This window comes from Leuciscus leuciscus, assembly GCF_965113295.1.
Source record: "Leuciscus leuciscus genome assembly, chromosome: 9".
NCBI lineage: Eukaryota > Metazoa > Chordata > Actinopteri > Cypriniformes > Leuciscidae > Leuciscus > Leuciscus leuciscus.
Genome location: NC_138733.1, coordinates 23,418,152 through 23,432,497, shown reverse-complemented (window position 1 = coordinate 23,432,497; position 14,346 = coordinate 23,418,152).

The following is a 14,346-nucleotide window of genomic DNA, read 5'->3' as shown; positions in this document are numbered from 1 at the left end:
TTAAATGCACCCAAACAAGTAATTGTTCCTGGCTGGTTTAAAATGAGATGGTGGCTCATACCTGTACATTTCCAGTTGTCACATGAGGGTATGAGCATGTTGTTTGTACAGTACATAGGCTGGCTTTATGACAATAACCTTATTGGCAACATGTTTTTCTTCACTCATATCCATTATTTAAATGAGGGACATTTGTGGAGCATGCGTATGCAGTGAAGCTCCAAGTACTAGGACTTTATCCTTTATCAGTAGGCTATATAAACTCTAAGGGAAGAGAATAACATCATGATGTCTTATGCTAGATGTCATTTGCAATTCTTATCAGTAAGAGCAAAATAAATACAGCAATGCAGCATTTTGTCCTTGTTCAAAGGAAATGACAGCCATTTACATATTTACAACATGTTTAAAAGGTGTAAATGAAGATGAAAGCAATTCTCCACCACTTAAGCACATTCTGTATTCAGTAGGTGCAACAGAGAAGAACCTTGGGTCCTGAGAAAAAAGAACCATAAATCCACAGTCTAAAGGACAAAGAAATGGGCAATGCATCACTTGTGGGCTACTCGTCATCACATGACAATCTATATGAGAAAATAAGAAATCTATACTGTTTAATAAAGCATGAGAAAAAGCTATTTTTCCAAATATATCCTTGACTTAGTGTATACGTCGCTGGTGTTGGTGAAAAGCACAAGTGCTTGTCTCCAACAGTTGAAATCTACTTTACACTGGCTGACACTTTCTACCGAGGCTGCCAAATTGTGCCAGAGCTTTGAGAGGATATGAACTAACAAGACAAAACAAAATCTCTTCACAATATGGTGACAGTTGGTTTTGGCAGTGCTAGCTTAATGCTAAATATTCTGCTAGGAACGCATTCGGCAGTCAGGTCTGTGACGACGGTGGCCTTGTTGTAATGCTGTTTGTTGTGCACATTTGACAAACCTATTTCTAGTATAATTTTTTTTTTTTTTTAAGACTATAATTATAACAAATTATTCAACCGTGTTACAGAGAGATGTTCTGGGATGACCACTTTGCCAAACATTTGTGTAACGTTCACTCTAAGCAAAAAGTCAGATGATGAGCTATGAGCATACAAACTATGAAATGTTGTCCTCAGTGAACTCGAGCCATGAGATTTGAGCATTGTCATTGATTTCAGTTAAGAATAAGAATAAAGTTAAATGGAAGGGAAAAAAATGAATGAGATGTTATCAAAAATACTATTCCTCTTCTCTTATAATAAAAATGATGTATATAAATATTTTACAACTGAAAAAATAATAATTATTATTATTTTGGGGTCTGAATTGTGTGTTTTTTTATTGTCCTTGTATAATAATAAAAAAATATAAAAACTTGTATATAATAACCTTCAGTATATTGCATGATCAACATGTCTAGAGAGGTATTATTTCAGCAGTTGAAAGCTTTAAGCCTGCTTATTAGTAAATCTTTCCAAATACTCAACATTCCTCTTTTTAATCTTTGCAACTTTGAATTGCTATAATACCTTCCACTTATCCTCAGCATTTTTTGTCTAATTGTTAAGACAGAAAAGGTTTGGAAACGAGCCTTTACTAGTGACTACTTCACAATATTCTCATGCAAGCAAGACAAGGTAATTACACTGGGTGGTATCTGCTGTTTTGATTATGAGAATAAAATGTAATTTTATAGAGCAACTATCATAGTAGGAAACTTCCTCAAGCAAAGTGACACTCAATTAACCAAATCAAATTAAACCCTATAGTGCTCTCAGTGGACTGTGCTCTCCATTTTGTGATTCCTTATATTTCACAACATTCACACAGCCACAAAAGAATCTTTCAGGGGCAAAGTTTTTCAAACTAAATTCTCCATTTGTTCTGTCCTGTACTTAAGTGTATCAGAGTATAAGTGTTAAGCATGTTGTCTCAGCTGGGCTTGATTCTTAAAGATAGTATGTAATGAAATAGCAATAATCAAGCTTTATCTAAAATAAATAAATAAGTAAATAAAAACACAAAGATCTCTGTATGAAGATGGCGAATGAAATTGACAAATGAACTATCCATGGGTCTTTTTCACTGATCAATAAGAAGATTATACTCTTCATCTGGGATTGCTCCAGGCAAGCATGCTGACCAAAGAGGCGCCCCATAAGCACCCAAAAAGACAAAGAGGAACTGTTTGTGTGTGTTTGAGGGAGAGAATTAACATCCTGTGTTAGATGACAGAGCCTTTTGAAATGCTGGTAAATCATAATAATTTTTTTTGACATTTAACATGGGATGGAAGATAACATGATGTGACATAATACTGTTGCATGCCATAAACGCTAATTTAATAAAAAATGCCTTTTAATAAAAAGAAATGCTCAGAAATGTAGTTACAGTTGGCCCTCATGATGGATAAAGCAGCTGTGAGTGGAAAATAAATTATTCCATTGATTATATAAATAATACTTTTTTTTTTACTTTTACATACTGATCCTTGTTATGTGATTTAAAATGATCTATTTAAACTTCCTGAAATTGTCTGACATCATTTAAAAAAAATTACTATTTGCAAACCATCCTAAGAAAGAATTTAGTCCAATATTCCTCCAGCAACATGTCAGTGAGCTGATCGGACGAGTAGCCAGCAGAGATTTATGCATTCTTAATTCCCATTACCTCAGTATCTGGCACCATTATATACAACCCATCACCAGAACTGACAGAAATGGACTTAAATATAAATAACCTGAATATAAAATGACAATTAAAATGCCAATTCAGTCAGATTCTTAGAAAATATTCAGTCAGATTCTTAGAAAATATTCCTTTTAGTAATCATGGCAACTTCTTTCATAACATTTAACTCAAAACCATTATTTTCTTTCATCAGTTTTTATGACATTCACACATGGCTGTTAACATCTTGGGAAATGTCAGGGAGGATAGAGAGCATTTCTCAATCATTCTAACCATTTAATTGTAGATTTTTCGATCAGGGTTTTTGGAGGTACTTTTTAAAGACCCTTTTAAGACCAAATAAAGAAAATGAAGGATATTAAAAAGGGAACACAGATCGTAAATTTTTTTCTTTAACTGTAAATGTCTAAGGAGAAGCACAATGAATTGTATTAGCAACACTTCAGAGTTTGAAAATACAACTTCCAACAGATATTCATTACTTTTTAATTCATTTTTACAAAAAACGTAGCTTGAATGCTTCTGCTCCCAACCACTAGAATATGGGGAAAACTTTTACTGTACTTTCTGATCACACTGCAAAATGATGTTCCTCAGTATTTTTGCCATGTTTTCCAGTGCAAATGACTAAAGATTCTTAAATCAAGAAGCATTTAATTTAGAGTCTGAGAAATTTATCAAAATTAAGTGAACAAATATCTGCAAATGTTCTCAGAAAAATCAAGTTTTCTTGTTCATGTTGCAAGCATAAACTCAATTAATTTTGTTTAATTTTACACTTGTATCTATCTCAAGTAAATGTATCTTAACTTAAAGATGTTTAGAGATTTTAACTGGAAAACAGGACAAAAATACTGAGGATACTGAAGATATTACTTTTTTGCAATGCATGCAACATTTAATGCCATGATTTTATGAATTTAAGACTCTCTCCTCTGATTGAAGAGCTTAATTTGTGTAGGGGAAAATTAAGACCTTTTTCAGATGCGCAGAAACCCCGTTCAGCGCATATAACACACTTCTTGCATGTCATTTCTGCCTTCAGGCGATGTCATTTGGCCTTTTCTGTAGTCTTGCTTTGAAAATCCAAGCACTGATTTTTCTGTTGATTTTCAATGGGTTATTGTGGAGAGAATAACGTGACAGATAAAAATGATTTGTGAAATGACTTCATTGAACACAATAATGAACAGATAAATAATCACAAGATGACAGTTCTTTTGAAAATCAGGAGAGGAGAAAAATCTCAGACACCATAACGACCCATTCAGGATGTTTTCTCTTCATGCTCTAGTGCAAAGTTGAAATCTTTTAGAGCCAGAGAGACCAAAATTTCTCTCACTAGTGCAAGTGCAAAGCCCAACAAGTAAGGGCACAGCTCCAAGACTACTATTTGATTGCCAAGGCATTTTATCAATATATGCGGGGCATGTATTGGTGGAAGAACAGCTTTCAGACACTCTTTCTTCTCGAGAAAGTGCAGCCCCTTTGAAAATCACTTTTTCCTCTGCATTCATTCTAGGGATGCAATGATCCGATACTCAGTATCGATATCGGCTCCGATTCTGCCATTCTTTACCAGATCAGGTATCGGTTGGATGAGGCTGATCCAAATCCGATATTGTGCATATACTATTCTGTGTTATTGTTAAGCCCCACAAAAGGCACACAAACATTATAAAGCACCATACAGTTTTCGTGCACTATATTATAAGTGTTCAGAAGCCATTCTATAGTATAATGTGAGGTAGAAATGAATATTTATTGGGCTGTATTGCTGTACCTTAATCAGGGCTGTAGCTAGAAGATTCGGGGCCCCCTGAAAAAATACTGATGTGGGCCCCCACCACCCTCCACCAATATCATATACTGTACAATGGATGAGCATGGAGGCCCACATATAACAGAAGATGGTGATGTTGTTGTAAAACCTTTATTTTGAAAAGTTAAATGTTTATATATAAATTACAACTAATAAAAACAAACAAAAGAAATTGTTAAATAATAATAAAACAAAAAAAATTTCATCAGTCTGTTATAATTCATAAATCAAAAAGTAAACATTTAGAAATGAACAAGAATGCAGTCAAATTTAAAAAATAAAATCATTTATTGTCTTATTTTTTAATAAAGATAATATGGAACTGGTAATATATTATTAAATAAAGCTAATACATGTATTCTTGATGTAATAAAATACATCATCAGCCGGCAGGTCAAGTTTCGTCATGCTAGCATGTATGGAAGTATTTAAAACAAGGGTGTTACAAATAGCCCCGCGTTAGGTTGTGCCCTGCTCTCCCCTATTCCTTGGGGTACGTGAGGTGACAGAAGTACGTACGCAAACAAAATGCTGAGTTTGGTGTTCATTTAATTCTACCCCACCTTAAAGGTGCTCTAAGCTATGTCACACGTTTTTTAGGCTGAAACATTTTTTGTCACACACAGCAAACATCTCCTCACTATCTGCTAGTTGCCTGACCCCTGAACACACTGTAAAAAAATGGGGTCTTTGTAGACAGCCCATGCTCCACAAACGGCAACAAAAACAAACTGGGCCAACCTGCACCACGAAACATAACAAACAGTGTTCCAGCCAATAACTGACAAGAATGATTTGGGGGTGGGGGTCGGGGGGTTAGGGATCCATCTAGTGAAATATCATTGCATATTTCTCTATTGAATTTTTTTTTTAATTTGAAGCATTATTTATATTATAAAGGAATTTGTAATGGTAAAAACTGCACAGGAAAAATCAATTTAAGGGGGCACATAACTAATACTATATTAGTATCTTATAATACTAATGCGTCACAAAAGTTAGCAAAATGTAATATAAATTAACAAATGGGGGACGAAGATTGGAGTTCATAGAGACCAAACATGCCACACACATGATTTTGGTTGACCATAGTATGCAAAGTCTGAAACATTAACCCAATAGAGTTTACAAGAATACAAAAGCCAAACCACATAAAAGGAAAATAATGAGATGGGAAAATCAGATACGTTTACACATTTCTCAAGTGGTTATTTATAGAATATATAGGATTAACAGGGTTTATTTCTCTTCCTCAGTAAGAATTAAGTGAGCGTCACAGCCCTCTGCAAATTCCTTTTTGGGGTATAGAATCTTATTTATCACCATCTTGGAGTCCTTCAGGTGTGCTTTCATGTGTCTTGCACTGAGGAGAGGCTTCCGTCGGGCCACTCTGCCATAAAGCCCCGACTGGTGGATGGCTGCAGTGATGGTTGACTTACTTCAACTTTCTCCCATCTCCCGACTGCATCTCTGGAGCTCAGCCACAGTGATTTTTGGGTTCTTCTTTACCTCTCTCACCAAGGCTCTTCTCCCCCGATAGCTCAGTTTGGCCGGACGGCCAGCTCTAGGAAGGGTTCTGGTCGTCCCAAAAGTCTTCCATTTAAGGATTATGGAGGCCACTGTGCTCTTGGGAACCTTAAGTGCAGCAGAAATTTTTTGTAACCTTGGCCAGATCTGTGCCTTGCCACAATTCTGTCTCTGAGCTCTTCAGGCAGTTCCTTTGACCTCATGATTCTCATTTGCTCTGACATGCACTGTGACCTGTAAGGTCTTATATAGACAGGTGTGTGGCTTTCCTAATCAAGTCCAATCAGTATAATCAAACACAGCTGGACTCAAATGAAAGTGTAGAACCATCTCAAGGATGATCAGAAGAAATGGACAGCACCTGAGTTAAAGGAGCTGTATGTAAGAAATGTATTTCAATTAATCATAAAATTGCCCTGATATCGAACTAGACATTAAGAAATCATGTTCTTTTCAAATACTTCTATCACTGACAACAGTAGTCCGGCCAGGATATTGTCATTTAAAAAGTGAAGTTGCAGCCCTCAACCAGTGGCGGATTTAGCAAATCGGGGGCCCAAGGCGAAGGTAGGTAGGCTATGGGCCCCTCCCCATCCAATCTTTAAAAGAGACGAAAAAATATGTATCGACTGAATGGTGGATAGGCAGGTAAAGCTAATCTACGGGGAAGTAAAGGTTAGAGAGGAGAAAAAAACGTCCCCTTTAACCCTGCATACACTTCTTTACTCCTAAACAGAAACATGTTACAATGTTTACATGGTACAATATCTGGTAAGCTATGTTTTTTTTTGTTTTGTTTTTTTTTCTTGACAAATTTCACCATTTCGATTCAATTCTTGTGATTTGATTCAATATTGACTCATTTGGAAAAATATTAGGTACGTTTCACAAGATAGGCGTTACTTTTTCTCAAGAAAAAAAAAAAGCCCTATCAGCTGGTATAATTTAAGATTAAAATAAGTAATATAGTACACATATTTAGCCAAATACTCTCTATAGCTTTTTTTTTTCTAGCCAATTAAATGGCTTTCCTGAGGTAAATGTTATGTGACGATTGTTCTCCAGCTGTTTTACCTCTTTCCGCGGTTGAAAAACACGATTGATATTATGAATGAGAAATATACATTTCGGTAAGTTATACTGTATCTTTCAACATTGTTAATTCGTGTTTATTTACTATTAGCTAGAGATGATCAGTTCACGTGCCGCTATAGGAATCTGTCACGTCACATTAAAATGGCAAAACGGTATTTATTGTTTGAATTTCGTAATAGAATTGACAGAATCTGAGAGCTGATATTTTTTTTAAATATCATGATTCATAAGTAAACTGCTCAGTTTTGTATGTCGATCTGCGTGTCCTCTTTGCTTCACGATTTTTCTGTGCGTTGGACTTTGTTGTTCCTGACTGTATCCCCAACAGTAGCCGTAAAAAAGTTTGTCATCTTTGGCAGCGTTCCCAAATACTTATCAGCGTCTTTTCACTTTTTTCTTTTATTTTAGCCGCTTGGGTAACTTCGAAACTTTAAATTTTCGCGTTTAGGCTCGTCTTGCTCTGTTTGTGTATTTCCCAGTCCTCCTGTTACTGCGTATTTCGCGCCGCGCACCTTTACAGACTTTTTGCTTTCCTCCCGCTTCCTCCTTTTTTCGGCACCGCTTGGGTAGCTAGCTTCGCTTCATTTTTACTCTGTCTACTACTCTACACTCTGTCTGTCACTCTGTACACTCTGTCTGTCAATCACTTATTTTTCTCCATCAGTTTTTTGGCACAGCCTTGTCACTTTCGCAGATGCGCAGTAAGTGAGATAATGGAATAGTCCAATGTAGTGAGGTGGGGGGCCCAAGGCAATTGCCGACCTTTGCCTAATGGTAAAGTCCGCCCCTGCCCTCAACTGATGTTGATGTTGTCATCTTGTGTTTTGGCCTGAAGCTCCACCCTCCACCTATCTACCAATCATGAAGTCAGTAGTGTTTCGGCGTCCAGGTTGCCAGCTCTGCTCTAGTTACCACAGCTGCAGCTACAAACGTTCCTGCTGGATCCTGCAGCCTATCTGGCAACCTCGAGTCAGGGGGAGGGGGAGGGGATACACCGCTCTACAGTAATTTGAAAGTGATTGCAGTACCAGTTTTGGCCACAATCTTACATATGGCTCCTTTAAATATATGAGTGTCACAGCAAAGGGTCTGAATACTTAGGACCATGTGATATTTCAGTTTTTCTTTTTTAATAAATGTGCAAAAATGTCAACAATTCTGTGTTTTTCTGTCAATATGGGGTGCTGTGTGTACAATAATCAGGAAAAAAAAAGAACTTAAATGATTTTAGCAAATGGCTGCAATATAACAAAGAGTGAAAAATTTAAGGGGGTCTGAATACTTTCCGTACCCACTCTATATATATATATATATATATATATTCGTATTTCTTCATAATGAAGTTGTCTGTATTAAGTAGATTGTGTTTAACACACAAAAGTGTGATTATAAGTTCAACACACAGAGTTGCCACATACAGCATGTGTAGAGCTGCTCCAGGCAGAAACAGCTGTGTGGTTATGTCATGCAGAACGTTGTTCTAAGAAAAGACATTGGCAAACGGAGATAAAAAAAATATTTTAACATTTCTATACGAGAGTGCTGTTCCCTGAAGCCAAGATTTCCATGTGAGAGATCTCCAAGCCATCTCAGGCTTGATTTCCGGGCTAGATAACTCACGTGTCCTACTCCTACTTACTAATGGAATGTGACCCTGCTAAAATTCAGAGTAAGGATTGGGAAGTAAGACGCAAATGTGTTCAGGTATATCCATTGTTTGGCAGGTCTGTTTGTTTACCATTTCCATGGCAACAGTGCCATGTGCTCAAAGAACTTGTCCTGAAAGGTGTATAGAAGAAGAAATTTAAACAAATTAAGAATGCCATCCTTTTTCAACTGTACTTCCTCATCAGCAGTTAAGAGAAGGATTAATTAAGACTTTGTGTGGGCAGTGTCCTTGACATGACAAAACGGCTAGCAATCTGCATGTATTGACCAAACTGGTCTGTGTAGCATCTCAAATGACATTTACAATTTTAATTATGAGTCAAATTGATCATTGAAATTCTCTCTACTTTAGTATAAGGCATTATGCAATAACTGTGAATCTTGGCACATATTATATGTACCAAAATCCCCCATATGCACTATAACAAGACATACTTGCAATTTCTACAAAACCTCTATATTAGCCAGTCAGATCATTTTACCTTGCTTGCATGTTTAAAAAGGTTTACAAGCATAAAAATGATTGCAAGGTCTAAAAAATGCATATGATCAAAGAAAATGTGATCTAACAGGTCACCTGTCCCGAAACTCTCACACGCTGACCACGGGCTATAACACATGGACAGTGATGCCAGTCTGAACCGCTTATTGTTAGGGGCTGTGTGAGCTTTGCTATATGTACAGTCAAACCAAAAATTATTCAGACACCAGATATCATTTTTTAATTACTTTTTTTTACTAGTGGGTGTAGGACACTATGGTTAATTTATGTAAGTCAGGATAACAAAATAAAGTGAACTGTGACATATTATACCCAAAAATTCTTCATACACTGGACTACCAGTAAAAAAAATAAAAAAAATTGGGACAAAAAAAAATAAATAATAATATTCAGACACTTTGACCTGACCTTGTTTAGCTTAAGTGTTTTTTCTTTAACTGCTAATACAACCTTTTTACACCACACTGTAAAAATAAAAGGTGCCTGGAGGAACCTTTTGGGGTTCTTCACTTTGCCACACCGGCGGAACCGTCTGTAGATCCTATAGGCACCCTTTAAAAAGGGGCGGTTCTCTGAAGAACCACACAAGTTTCCTGAGGAACTCTTATATTAGGCACTGTGTGGAACCACTGTGGGTGCCTCCAGGAACCAAATTTCATTTTTTAAAATATTTAATTTCATGTTGTTACTATGGTTACCTTTGACTTCTATTATAATAAACAAATTGAACCATATACAAAATAAGAATTGTTTATTACATATTTTATATTCATTTTTATACATACACTTCCATGCACATGGGAAAAAAACTAACTATAGATTAATATCAATGAATACACAAACAAAATTGTAAAATACATAAGAAACATGAATAATCAACCATGTCTATACAATAGGCTATACAAGAAAATACATTTCAACAAAATGCATGGAAACACATATGTTCCACGAAATAAATCAATGTAAAAAAATTAAATTGACTAATTAAAAATGTCCATCTTCACTTAACTTTAAAACATTTGTGTTTCAGTCCGATGGTAAGTCTGACATCACTGTTTCCAAGTACAAAAGCTCTTTCAGATGCCAAAAACAAACAAACAGTGCTAATATGCACTCATTGTGCTGTCATATTCCTGAAAATTATGATCCTAACCTTTATCTCTATACCGAAATCTCAGATGGTTAGTTATTCAGCTATTTTGAATCATAAAATGTTGAAGTCTGGGATGCCGTGAGACTGGAGACTGTAATGTACACTATGGCTTTTGAAAAGCTTAAATGTGTGACTTGAATCAACAGTGCTCATAAATGGTTGTTGAGTATTCTCATGAAACAAGATAGAGGAAGTAGAGGCTTCGATCTGGAAACAGTATTAAGGTGCAGTAAAATGATCTGTTGTTCTGTGAATGTTCACTGGTGAATTCCAATCATTTCAATAAGAATCCACACAATCAGCAATTTAGTTTGTGGTCAAAAATGTCACTATGGGACCGAGTTGGTCACTGGAATTCGCTAGACTTGACCAATAGAAAGCTGTGTGAAAGTGACTCCTGTGTGAGCTGTGCTTCATACATTACATCGCTACACTGCTGACAATGGTCAATTTACCTTTTTGACTGTGTAATTTCACGAAATTCAAAAATGTGACCGCACCTTTACTCGCTGCATCATAAAATGCAATCAATAATAAAATCTTCACAAGGGACATGTGAGGTACTTAAAGAGTTAGAAAAGTGAAAAGGTACAGAAGATTCGTTTTCCGTTTGTTTTTCCTCTTTTCTGGTGGATGGTCCAGGCACTTCAGTGATTTTCAGGTCTACAGGAGGATTCTTGTTCAAACTTGTATTTCAGCTTACCGAGATCCCTGCGAAGTACAAAATGTATTGTTAGTAAGGTTATTAAAGTGATAGTTGTGAAATTTAAATAATTTCCTCAGCCTTGTGACGTTCCAAACCTGTTTGACTTTCTGTCTGTGGAACCCAAAAGCAGATCTCAGGCATAATGCAACCCGTCACCATTCAATTTCAATGGTGATGAAACACAAGCAGAATTTTTTTTTGTAAATCATTCACTAAACCATTCTTATGTACACTTGTGTAGTTCAATTCAATGCAACAATTTATGTAAAAATGGTTAAGCTCCAAAAATGTCCCAGAAAAGATCATAAAAATAATCAATGAGTTCACAACTCATGTGTTATGGGTTGTGTTGTAAGTCTTCTGAAGCCATATAGTAGCTTTTTCCTTTTTTATGTCGAAAAAGACTAAACTTGAAGTTATAATTCAGAGTTAAAATGTCTTTTATTCAAATGCAAATAATAAAGATATAAGAAAAAATGCATAGCATTATTGGCGCCAAACCTGTGATATTATTTTTGTGAGCAAGTTAACATGAATGAGATTTGAGAGAATGAATGAGGGAAGATTTTCAGAGAATAACTGATTAAAAAACACAAGTACACAGTCAAACAATACAATTTCACACAGAGAAAGTTCATAGTAATAAAGTACTTGCATGTGGTGTATAGGTAACTTACTGTAATTCAATGTTGCCTCTGAAATGTTCAGATTATTTTAGAAATGTAGGCCTACTGGTTGTTCTGTGGGAACAAAAGGACAAAGCTGATTATTCAAAACATAATTAATATTTATTGACCAGTAAATGGCTTTAAAATGGTATTTGAGAGAATGAGGGCACCTGTAGTAAGTAAAGTTAACTTAGGCTAAACAAAAACAGACCAAACTATATTAACCTGCTTTTGTTATTCTTCATAACAAACGCCAATGACGACAGCAGGAATTCAGCTAAATTAGTTCGGCTATATCAGCAATTGGAAGACACAGTTGTACATAATATGTTGAATTGAATTACTAAATCAATCTAAGACAATAAGTCAATAATTTCCATTTGTTCATTACATCAACGTAGTTATAGCATCGCGGCTAAAACCTTCATACCAGATACTGTGCACTAAACGAGCGGTAAACACTGTAAAAACGTAGTAATGTATAATACATTTAGTTTATATGTGTGTGTTTGAATATATAGTGAGTAGACTCTGTATTTATATTTATTTGGCGAGTTTACAAACCTTGTAACGGAGAGCCGAACAAACGGCGGAAGCTTTGATGAGAGGACGGAGCCGTTACTTCAAATCCGATGACGTCGATCAGCTGAGCTTTGTTGCGCGCGAGCAGCGCGAGGATCACTGAAGCGACGACAGTAGAGGAATAGCAGCAGTTTCGTGACAGAATAAAACTTTTCTCCTCCTGGTTCTTCTTCTTCATATTATTACTATTATTTAGTCTTGTTGTTTAAGGTTTAAATTAATCAATAAAATAGGCCTATACTAAATAAATGCAAGCTACCCAGGGGAAAAAGACGTAGGCCTATAGGCTTCTGTTAAATGTATTAAAAATGCATTAAAGTATATTTGTATTGTAGGTCTACTAAAAACACACTCAAGTACATTTTAATACATTTAATAGTACGTATTTTTCACCTGCGTATGTATACTGAATCAAACTTAAGTAGCCTATAATAATAATAATAGGATAATAATAATCTTATTCTGGCCTCACTGAACCATTGGGTTCCTCCAGATGCTGGCTTTAACATAAGAGATCTTCCAGGAACCACTTAAATGTTAAAAGATCTTCCATTAACCCTTTTATCGCATTCAAGTTCCTCTATTTTCCCCCAAAGCACTTCGAGGTCTCATGGTAATGAAAAGGTGACTCCAGAACCTCTGAACTAAATACAAAGTGCTTAAAGGATCCCATAAGTTCCAGCAAGAACCTCAAAGATTCTCAATGCTCCTCCAGTAACCCTACTATAGGAGAAAGAGCTTTGAGGCACTTAAATTACATTTTGAAGTTCCTTGAGAATCCGACAGGAGATTTGAGGCTCCTTTAGTTTTTACAGTGCAGACTGAACAAAATTAAGCAGTGCTTGGTAATTGCTTGACTTAAATTGGTATTATCTAACTGTGTACTTAAATTTAACAGCTGACAGCTTTTCAGTCTAACAGAAGGATGGCCAAAACCAGTGAAATATCAACTGATTTGATACTCCTTGTTGTTGTCCTATTTTATTACCATTTTCTAAACTATAGCGAATAAACTCTGTGATGATGTGAGAAATGTTGAAGGTGTCTGAATAAATTTTGGTTTGACTGTAGTAGTGTGGTAGAATTGGTTTATTCAAACGCTCATTGACACACCTTTTCATGTACAGCAGATCCTGGATGCTACACTGCAGAATACAATGCATCCTTTAGTCTAGTGTGACGATGCCAAACAAACCTAACCACTTCCATTGAAAGTGTGATCAATTCATTAGGAAGTCATAAACATGAATTGGAGTTTCAGACATGCATGCTTAATGTACAACTATTGCACTTGAACATTCACTACTCATAATAAGGCTGTTCCACACTGCTCCTCAAACCACTTGAGAAGATACAACTGTCATTCAGATGAATGGGAATGCTTACAGAAAGTTTCAAATATATTTCTGATAATAAGCATTAAAAGAAATAATCAAATGGCTGCTCACAGAGATCGGATTTTGTTGGCATGAAAACAAATATTTTAATAGGAGAAAGGCAGTTTCTTTCTTACAGCTGCTGAATCATATCCTCACATCAAAATCAAAGCACTCTAGTTTTGTAATTTAAGGAAATTAGACTTTTTAAAATTTAGTTCATGAGTTTGTGTGCCCATATAATCTCAGCATAAGTGGTAAACAGATTTGGTTTGCTGTCTGCTTTAGAGCGGCTTAGAGAGGATTTACTTGAGCTCCGTTTGCCCCCCATTACACAGGCAAAATAAAGGAGAAGGGGAGGAGGATGGATGCTGAAATAACTGGCAACAGGAAGTGGTAAGAGGTTGTTTTTATACCTTGGTATTAATTAGAAGATTAGATGAGAGTACTCCTCCCAAAATTACATGAAATAACTTCAAACAAGTTCATCAAGCCTTTGAAGTGCACTTCAAATTATGAAGTGAATCAAAAGTGCAATTTGTCACTCTGTGAACAAAATTAGT